Consider the following 9,681-nt stretch of genomic DNA (forward strand, 5'->3'; position numbering starts at 1 on the left):
CTAAGAAGCCCGACGAACGCGCGAAAACATTTAGAGAGGCCGAGCAAGCACCGGTTAGCGCGAATGCAAGTAACAAGCGCAACAGGCAACTTTCGAGGGACATACTTTTCGCAACAAGCTTCCACTAGGAAAGCATAGGCAACTCGTTCGAACGTCAAAGCCAACCAAATGGCAATTACCCGAGGGACACGCTTTTCGCAAGGCACCTTCCACAAGGGAAGCGCAGGCAACCCGAAGGCGAGTCGAAGACAACCCGAGGGACATGGAGGAATGCACCAGTGGAGTTCGCTGCACAGGCAGGGATCCGTCCAACTCGCACAAACCGAACACAACTCACGCGCCACGACGTACACTGTGCACCAGCCCCCCAAAACGAATCACCCCCCGAAGGACTAAGAAGCCCGACGAACGCGCGAAAACATTTAGAGAGGCCGAGCAAGCACCGGTTAGCGCGAATGCGAATAACAAACGCAACAGGCAACTTTCGAGGGACATACTTTTCGCAACAAGCTTCCACTAGGAAAGCATAGGCAACTCGTTCGAACGTCAAAGCCAACCAAATGGCAATTACCCGAGGGACACGCTTTTCGCAAGGCACCTTCCACTAGGGAAGCGCAAGCAACCCGAAGGCGAGTCGAAGACAACCCGAGGGACATTGAGGAATGCACCAGTGGAGTTCGCTGCACAGGCAGGGATCCGTCCAACTCGCACAAACCGAACACAACTCACGCGCCACGACGTACACTGTGCACCAGCCCCCCAAAACGAATCACCCCCCGAAGGACCAAGAAGCCCGACGAACGCGCGAAAACATTTAGAGAGGCCGAGCAAGCACCGGTTAGCGCGAATGCAAATAACAAACGCAACAGGCAACTTTCGAGGGACATACTTCTCGCAACAAGCTTCCACAAGGAAAGCACAGGCAACTCGTTCGCACGCCAAAGCCAACCAAATGGCAATTTAACCGAGGGACATGCATTTCGCAAGGCAACTTGTACAATTACCCGAGGGACATGGCATGCTTGCCAAGGCCGTGGCTTGGCATGCTTGCCAAGGCCGTGGCATGACATGCTGCTGGCCAAGGCCGGGCATGCCATGCTGCTGGACAAGGCCGTGGCAAGGCATGCTGATGGCCGAGGCCGTGGCAAGGCATGCTGATGGCCGAGGCCGTGGCGTGGCATGCCATGCTGCTGGACGAGGCCGTGGCAAGGCATGCTGCTGGCCAAGGCATTGGCATGGCATGCTGCTGCTGACCAAGGCTTGGGCTTGCCATGCTGCTGGCAAAGGCCGCGGCATGGCATGCTGCCGGCAAAGGCCGCGGCATGGCATGCTGCCGCCCAAGGCCGCGGCATGGCATGCTGCCGGCCAAGGCCGCGGCATGGCATGCTGCCGGCCAAGGCCGCGGCATGCCATGTTTCTGGCCAAGGCCGTGGCATGACATGCTGGCCAAGGCCGGGGCATGGCAAGCTGCTGGCCAAGGTCGTGGCATGGCAAGCTGCTGGCCAAGGCCGGGGCATAGCACGCTGCTGGCCATGGCCGTGGCATGACAAGCTTGCCAAGGCCGGGGCATGGCGTGCTGCTGGCCAAGGCTTTGGCATGCCATGTTGCTGGCCAAGGCTGTGGCATGGCATGCTGCTGGCCAAGGCCGTGGCATGGCATGCTGCTGGCCAAGGCCGTGGCATGGCATGCTGCTGGCCAAAGCCGTGGCATGGCATGCTGCTGGCCAAGGCCGTGGCATGACATGCTTGCCAAGGCCAAGGCATGGCATGCTGCTGGCCAAGGCTTTGGCATGCCATGTTGCTGGCCAAGGCTGTGGCATGGCATGCTGCTGGCCAAGGCTGTGGCATGGCATGCTGCTGGCCAACGCCGTGGCATGGCATGCTGCTGGCCAAGGCCGTGGCATGACATGCTTGCCAAGGCCAAGGCATGGCATGCTGCTGGCCAAGGCTTTGGCATGCCATGTTGCTGGCCAAGGCTGTGGCATGGCATGCTGCTGGCCAAGGCTGTGGCATGGCATGCTGCTGGCCAAGGCCGTGGCATGGCATGCTGCTGGCCAAGGCCGGGGCATGGCATGCTGCTGGCCAAGGCCGTGGCATGGCATGCTGCTGGCCAAGGCCGTGGCATGACATGCTTGCCAAGGCCAAGGCATGGCATGCTGCTGGCCAAGGCTTTGGCATGCCATGTTGCTGGCCAAGGCTTTGGCATGCCATGTTGCTGGCCAAGGCTGTGGCATGGCATGCTGGCCTAGGCCAACGTGCCACCGCCACCGCCGCGGGCCGCCACTCGACGCATCCCGTGCTTGGCTATGTAGTTTCGATGCCACAAGCCAATGCCACAAGCCAAGCGATGGCATGTGCCAAGCGCCCGCCTAGGCATAGGCGTGGCCTGTGGCCTGGCCATGCTGGCCAGCCTTAAGGGAGGTGCCCCCCCCTTATAATAGCCTGTTAAGCCCTTTTCAATCTGGCAGGAGGAAACATCAAGCATGTTCGAGGAGTCATAATGGGGTTTTTTTAAAAAGTAATGGTTTTTTGCCAAAACTTTCAACATGAAAGTTGTATGAAATAATTTAATACACCATAAAAAAAATTATAAAAAAATATTTGGCCACCGGAATATTTTATTTTAATTTATTTCAATTTTAATACTTAAAAAATAATAAAAATTACTAAAAATACTCAAAAAATTCTAGAAAAATTCCAACAATTATAAGATGAGGCACTAGTAATTATAGTAATTTTTTTAATTATTTTTTTATTTTTAATTTATTTTATTATAATTTTTATGAGTAAATAAATAATTAAAAAGCCCGACGAACGTGCAAAAACACTTAGAGAAACCCAGCAAGCATCGGATAGCTCGAATGCAAATAACAAACGCAACAGGCAACTTCCGAGGGACATACTTTTCCCAACAAGCTTCCACTGGGGAAAGCACTAGCAACGGGTTCGCAAGTCAAAGGCAACCAAACGGCTATTACCCGAGGGACAAGCATTTCGCAGGGCAACATATACGTAAGTCAAAGCCAAACCAAATGGCAATTACACGAGGGATAGGATTGCTTGCCAAGGGCGTGGCATGCGATGTTCTAGCCCAAGGCAAAGGCACGCCACGCTGCGGGACAAGGCCGTGGCAACACATGCGGCTGGCCTTGGCCTTGGCATGGCATGCCGCCGGCTTTGGCTGGGCTGCGTTGGCCTTGCCATGGAATGTTGCTGGCTTTGGCTGTGGCATGGCATGCTGCTGGCCTAGGCCTTGGCATGGCATGCTGCTGGCTTTGGCTGGCAGCCTTGGTCGTGGCATGGCATGCTGCTGGCCTTGGCCTTGGCATGGCATGCCGCCGGCTTTGGCTGGGCTGCGTTGGCCGTGGCATGGCATGCTGCTGGCCTTGGCCTTGGCATGGCATGCTGCTGGCTTTGGCTGGCCTGCCTTGGCCGTGGCATGGCATGCTGCTGGCCTAGGCCTTGGCATGGCATGCTGCTGGCTTTGGCTGGCCTGCCTAGGCCGTGGCATGGCATGCTGCTGGCCTAGGCCATGGCATGGCATGCTGCTGGCTTTGGCTGGGCTGCCTTGGCCGTGGCATGGCATGCTGCTGGCCTTGGCCTTGACATGGCATGCTGCTGGCTTTGGCAGGCCTGCCTTGGCCGTGGCATGGCATGCTGCTGGCCTAGGCCTTGGCATGGCATGCTGCTGGCTTTGGCTGGGCCGCCTTGGCCGTGGCATGGCATGCTGCTGGCCTTGGCCTTGGCATGGCATGCTGCTGGCTTTGGCTGGGCTGCCTTGGCCGTGGCATGGCATGCTGCTGGCCTAGGCCTTGGCATGGCATGCTGCTGGCTTTGGCTGGGCTGCCTTGGCCGTGGCATGGCATGCTGCTGGCCTAGGCCTTGGCATGGCATGCTGCTGGCTTTGGCTGGGCTGCCTTGGCCGTGGCATGGCATGTTGCTGGCCTTGGCCTTGGCATGGCATGCTGCTGGCTTTGGCAGGCCTGCCTTGGCCGTGGCATGGCATGCTGCTGGCCTAGGCCTTGGCATGGCATGCTGCTGGCTTTGGCTGGGCTGCCTTGGCCGTGGCATGGCATGCTGCTGGCCTTGGCCTTGGCATGGCATGTTGCTGGCTTTGGCTGGGCTGCCTTGGCCGTGGCATGGCATGCTGCTGGCCTAGGCCTTGGCATGGCATGCTGCTGGCTTTGGCTGGGCTGCCTTGGCCGTGGCATGGCATGCTGCTGGCCTTGGCCTTGGCATGGCATGCTGCTGGCTTTGGCTGGGCTGCCTTGGCCGTGGCATGGCATGCTGCTGGCCTAGGCCTTGGCATGGCATGCTGCTGGCTTTGGCTGGGCTGCCTTGGCCGTGGCATGGCATGCTGCTGGCCTTGGCCTTGGCATGGCATGCTGCTGGCTTTGGCTGGGCTGCCTTGGCCGTGGCATGGCATGCTGCTGGCCTAGGCCTTGGCATGGCATGCTGCTGGCTTTGGCTGGGCTGCCTTGGCCGTGGCATGGCATGCTGCTGGCCTTGGCCTTGGCATGGCATGCTGCTGGCTTTGGCTGGGCTGCCTTGGCCGTGGCATGGCATGCTGCTGGCCTAGGCCTTGGCATGGCATGCTGCTGGCTTTGGCTGGGCTGCCTTGGCCGTGGCATGGCATGCTGCTGGCCTTGGCCTTGGCATGGCATGCTGCTGGCTTTGGCAGGCCTGCCTTGGCCGTGGCATGGCATGCTGCTGGCCAAGGCCTTGGCCTGGCATGCTGCTGGCTTTGGCTGGGCTGCCTTGGCCGTGGCATGGCATGCTGCTGGCCTTGGCCTTGGCATGGCATGCTGCTGGCTTTGGCTGGCCTGCCTTGGCCGTGGCATGGCATGCTGCTGGCCTAGGCCTTGGCATGGCATGCTGCTGGCTTTGGCTGGGCTGCCTTGGCCGTGGCATGGCATGCTGCTGGCCTTGGCCTTGGCATGGCATGCTGCTGGCTTTGGCTGGCCTGCCTTGGCCGTGGCATGGCATTCTGCTGGCCTTGGCCTTGGCATGGCATGCTGCTGGCTTTGGCTGGGCTGCCTTGGCCGTGGCATGGCATGCTGCTGGCCTAGGCCTTGGCATGGCATGCTGCTGGCTTTGGCTGGGCTGCCTTGGCCGTGGCATGGCATGCTGCTGGCCTTGGCCTTGGCATGGCATGCTGCTGGCTTTGGCAGGCCTGCCTTGGCCGTGGCATGGCATGCTGCTGGCCTAGGCCTTGGCATGGCATGCTGCTGGCTTTGGCTGGGCTGCCTTGGCCGTGGCATGGCATGCGGCTGGCCTTGGCCTTGGCATGGCATGCTGCTGGCTTTGGCTGGGCTGCCTTGGCCGTGGCATGGCATGCTGCTGGCCTTGGCCTTGGCATGGCATGCTGCTGGCTTTGGCTGGGCTGCCTTGGCCGTGGCATGGCATCCTGCTGGCCTTGGCCTTGGCATGGCAAGCTGCTGGCTTTGGCTGGGCTGCCTTGGCCGTGGCATGGCATGCTGCTGGCCTTGGCTGGGCTGCCTTGGCCGTGGCATGGCATGCTGCTGGCCTAGGCCTTGGCATGGCATGCTGCTGGCTTTGGCTGGGCTGCCTTGGCCGTGGCATGGCATGCTGCTGGCCTAGGCCTTGGCATGGCATGCTGCTGGCTTTGGCTGGCAGCCTTGGTCGTGGCATGGCATGCTGCTGGCCTTGGCCTTGGCATGGCATGCCGCCGGCTTTGGCTGGGCTGCGTTGGCCGTGGCATGGCATGCTGCTCGCCTTGGCCTTGGCATGGCATGCTGCTGGCTTTGGCTGGCCTGCCTTGGCCGTGGCATGGCATGCTGCTGGCCTAGGCCTTGGCATGGCATGCTGCTGGCTTTGGCTGGCCTGCCTTGGCCGTGGCATGGCATGCTGCTGGCCTAGGCCATGGCATGGCATGCTGCTGGCTTTGGCTGGGCTGCCTTGGCCGTGGCATGGCATGCTGCTGGCCTAGGCCTTGGCATGGCATGCTGCTGGCTTTGGCTGGGCTGCCTTGGCCGTGGCATGGCATGCTGCTGGCCTTGGCCTTGGCATGGCATGCTGCTGGCTTTGGCTGGGCTGCCTTGGCCGTGGCATGGCATGCTGCTGGCCTAGGCCTTGGCATGGCATGCTGCTGGCTTTGGCTGGGCTGCCTTGGCCGTGGCATGGCATGCTGCTGGCCTTGGCCTTGGCATGGCATGCTGCTGGCTTTGGCTGGGCTGCCTTGGCCGTGGCATGGCATGCTGCTGGCCTAGGCCTTGGCATGGCATGCTGCTGGCTTTGGCTGGGCTGCCTTGGCCGTGGCATTGCATGCTGCTGGCCTTGGCCTTGGCATGGCATGCTGCTGGCTTTGGCTGGGCTGCCTTGGCCGTGGCATGGCATGCTGCTGGCCTAGGCCTTGGCATGGCATGCTGCTGGCTTTGGCTGGGCTGCCTTGGCCGTGGCATGGCATGCTGCTGGCCTAGGCCTTGGCATGGCATGCTGCTGGCTTTGGCTGGGCTGCCTTGGCCGTGGCATGGCATGTTGCTGGCCTTGGCCTTGGCATGGCATGCTGCTGGCTTTGGCAGGCCTGCCTTGGCCGTGGCATGGCATGCTGCTGGCCTAGGCCTTGGCATGGCATGCTGCTGGCTTTGGCTGGGCTGCCTTGGCCGTGGCATGGCATGCTGCTGGCCTTGGCCTTGGCATGGCATGTTGCTGGCTTTGGCTGGGCTGCCTTGGCCGTGGCATGGCATGCTGCTGGCCTAGGCCTTGGCATGGCATGCTGCTGGCTTTGGCTGGGCTGCCTTGGCCGTGGCATGGCATGCTGCTGGCCTTGGCCTTGGCATGGCATGCTGCTGGCTTTGGCTGGGCTGCCTTGGCCGTGGCATGGCATGCTGCTGGCCTAGGCCTTGGCATGGCATGCTGCTGGCTTTGGCTGGGCTGCCTTGGCCGTGGCATGGCATGCTGCTGGCCTTGGCCTTGGCATGGCATGCTGCTGGCTTTGGCTGGGCTGCCTTGGCCGTGGCATGGCATGCTGCTGGCCTAGGCCTTGGCATGGCATGCTGCTGGCTTTGGCTGGGCTGCCTTGGCCGTGGCATGGCATGCTGCTGGCCTTGGCCTTGGCATGGCATGCTGCTGGCTTTGGCTGGGCTGCCTTGGCCGTGGCATGGCATGCTGCTGGCCTAGGCCTTGGCATGGCATGCTGCTGGCTTTGGCTGGGCTGCCTTGGCCGTGGCATGGCATGCTGCTGGCCTTGGCCTTGGCATGGCATGCTGCTGGCTTTGGCAGGCCTGCCTTGGCCGTGGCATGGCATGCTGCTGGCCAAGGCCTTGGCCTGGCATGCTGCTGGCTTTGGCTGGGCTGCCTTGGCCGTGGCATGGCATGCTGCTGGCCTTGGCCTTGGCATGGCATGCTGCTGGCTTTGGCTGGCCTGCCTTGGCCGTGGCATGGCATGCTGCTGGCCTAGGCCTTGGCATGGCATGCTGCTGGCTTTGGCTGGGCTGCCTTGGCCGTGGCATGGCATGCTGCTGGCCTTGGCCTTGGCATGGCATGCTGCTGGCTTTGGCTGGCCTGCCTTGGCCGTGGCATGGCATTCTGCTGGCCTTGGCCTTGGCATGGCATGCTGCTGGCTTTGGCTGGGCTGCCTTGGTCGTGGCATGGCATGCTGCTGGCCTAGGCCTTGGCATGGCATGCTGCTGGCTTTGGCTGGGCTGCCTTGGCCGTGGCATGGCATGCTTCTGGCCTTGGCCTTGGCATGGCATGCTGCTGGCTTTGGCAGGCCTGCCTTGGCCGTGGCATGGCATGCTGCTGGCCTAGGCCTTGGCATGGCATGCTGCTGGCTTTGGCTGGGCTGCCTTGGCCGTGGCATGGCATGCGGCTGGCCTTGGCCTTGGCATGGCATGCTGCTGGCTTTGGCTGGGCTGCCTTGGCCGTGGCATGGCATGCTGCTGGCCTTGGCCTTGGCATGGCATGCTGCTGGCTTTGGCTGGGCTGCCTTGGCCGTGGCATGGCATCCTGCTGGCCTTGGCCTTGGCATGGCAAGCTGCTGGCTTTGGCTGGGCTGCCTTGGCCGTGGCATGGCATGCTGCTGGCCTTGGCTGGGCTGCCTTGGCTGTGGCATGGCATGCTGCTGGCCTAGGCCTTGGCATGGCATGCTGCTGGCTTTGGCTGGGCTGCCTTGGCCGTGGCATGGCATGCTGCTGGCCTAGGCCTTGGCATGGCATGCTGCTGGCTTTGGCTGGCAGCCTTGGTCGTGGCATGGCATGCTGCTGGCCTTGGCCTTGGCATGGCATGCCGCCGGCTTTGGCTGGGCTGCGTTGGCCGTGGCATGGCATGCTGCTCGCCTTGGCCTTGGCATGGCATGCTGCTGGCTTTGGCTGGCCTGCCTTGGCCGTGGCATGGCATGCTGCTGGCCTAGGCCTTGGCATGGCATGCTGCTGGCTTTGGCTGGCCTGCCTTGGCCGTGGCATGGCATGCTGCTGGCCTAGGCCATGGCATGGCATGCTGCTGGCTTTGGCTGGGCTGCCTTGGCCGTGGCATGGCATGCTGCTGGCCTAGGCCTTGGCATGGCATGCTGCTGGCTTTGGCTGGGCTGCCTTGGCCGTGGCATGGCATGCTGCTGGCCTTGGCCTTGGCATGGCATGCTGCTGGCTTTGGCTAGGCTGCCTTGGCCGTGGCATGGCATGCTGCTGGCCTAGGCCTTGGCATGGCATGCTGCTGGCTTTGGCTGGGCTGCCTTGGCCGTGGCATGGCATGCTGCTGGCCTCTGCCTTGGCATGGCATGCTGCTGGCTTTGGCTGGGCTGCCTTGGCCGTGGCATGGCATGCTGCTGGCCTAGGCCTTGGCATGGCATGCTGCTGGCTTTGGCTGGGCTGCCTTGGCCGTGGCATGGCATGCTGCTGGCCTTGGCCTTGGCATGGCATGCTGCTGGCTTTGGCTGGGCTGCCTTGGCCGTGGCATGGCATGCTGCTGGCCTAGGCCTTGGCATGGCATGCTGCTGGCTTTGGCTGGGCTGCCTTGGCCGTGGCATGGCATGCTGCTGGCCTAGGCCTTGGCATGGCATGCTGCTGGCTTTGGCTGGGCTGCCTTGGCCGTGGCATGGCATGCTGCTGGCCTTGGCCTTGGCATGGCATGCTGCTGGCTTTGGCTGGCCTGCCTTGGCCGTGGCATGGCATTCTGCTGGCCTTGGCCTTGGCATGGCATGCTGCTGGCTTTGGCTGGGCTGCCTTGGCCGTGGCATGGCATGCTGCTGGCCTAGGCCTTGGCATGGCATGCTGCTGGCTTTGGCTGGGCTGCCTTGGCCGTGGCATGGCATGCTGCTGGCCTTGGCCTTGGCATGGCATGCTGCTGGCTTTGGCAGGCCTGCCTTGGCCGTGGCATGGCATGCTGCTGGCCTAGGCCTTGGCATGGCATGCTGCTGGCTTTGGCTGGGCTGCCTTGGCCGTGGCATGGCATGCGGCTGGCCTTGGCCTTGGCATGGCATGCTGCTGGCTTTGGCTGGGCTGCCTTGGCCGTGGCATGGCATGCTGCTGGCCTTGGCCTTGGCATGGCATGCTGCTGGCTTTGGCTGGGCTGCCTTGGCCGTGGCATGGCATCCTGCTGGCCTTGGCCTTGGCATGGCAAGCTGCTGGCTTTGGCTGGGCTGCCTTGGCCGTGGCATGGCATGCTGCTGGCCTTGGCTGGGCTGCCTTGGCCGTGGCATGGCATGCTGCTGGCCTAGGCCTTGGCA

Source organism: Camellia sinensis, chromosome 12, assembly GCF_055761805.1.
Source record: "Camellia sinensis isolate YWXY chromosome 12, ASM5576180v1, whole genome shotgun sequence".
Classification (NCBI taxonomy): domain Eukaryota; kingdom Viridiplantae; phylum Streptophyta; class Magnoliopsida; order Ericales; family Theaceae; genus Camellia; species Camellia sinensis.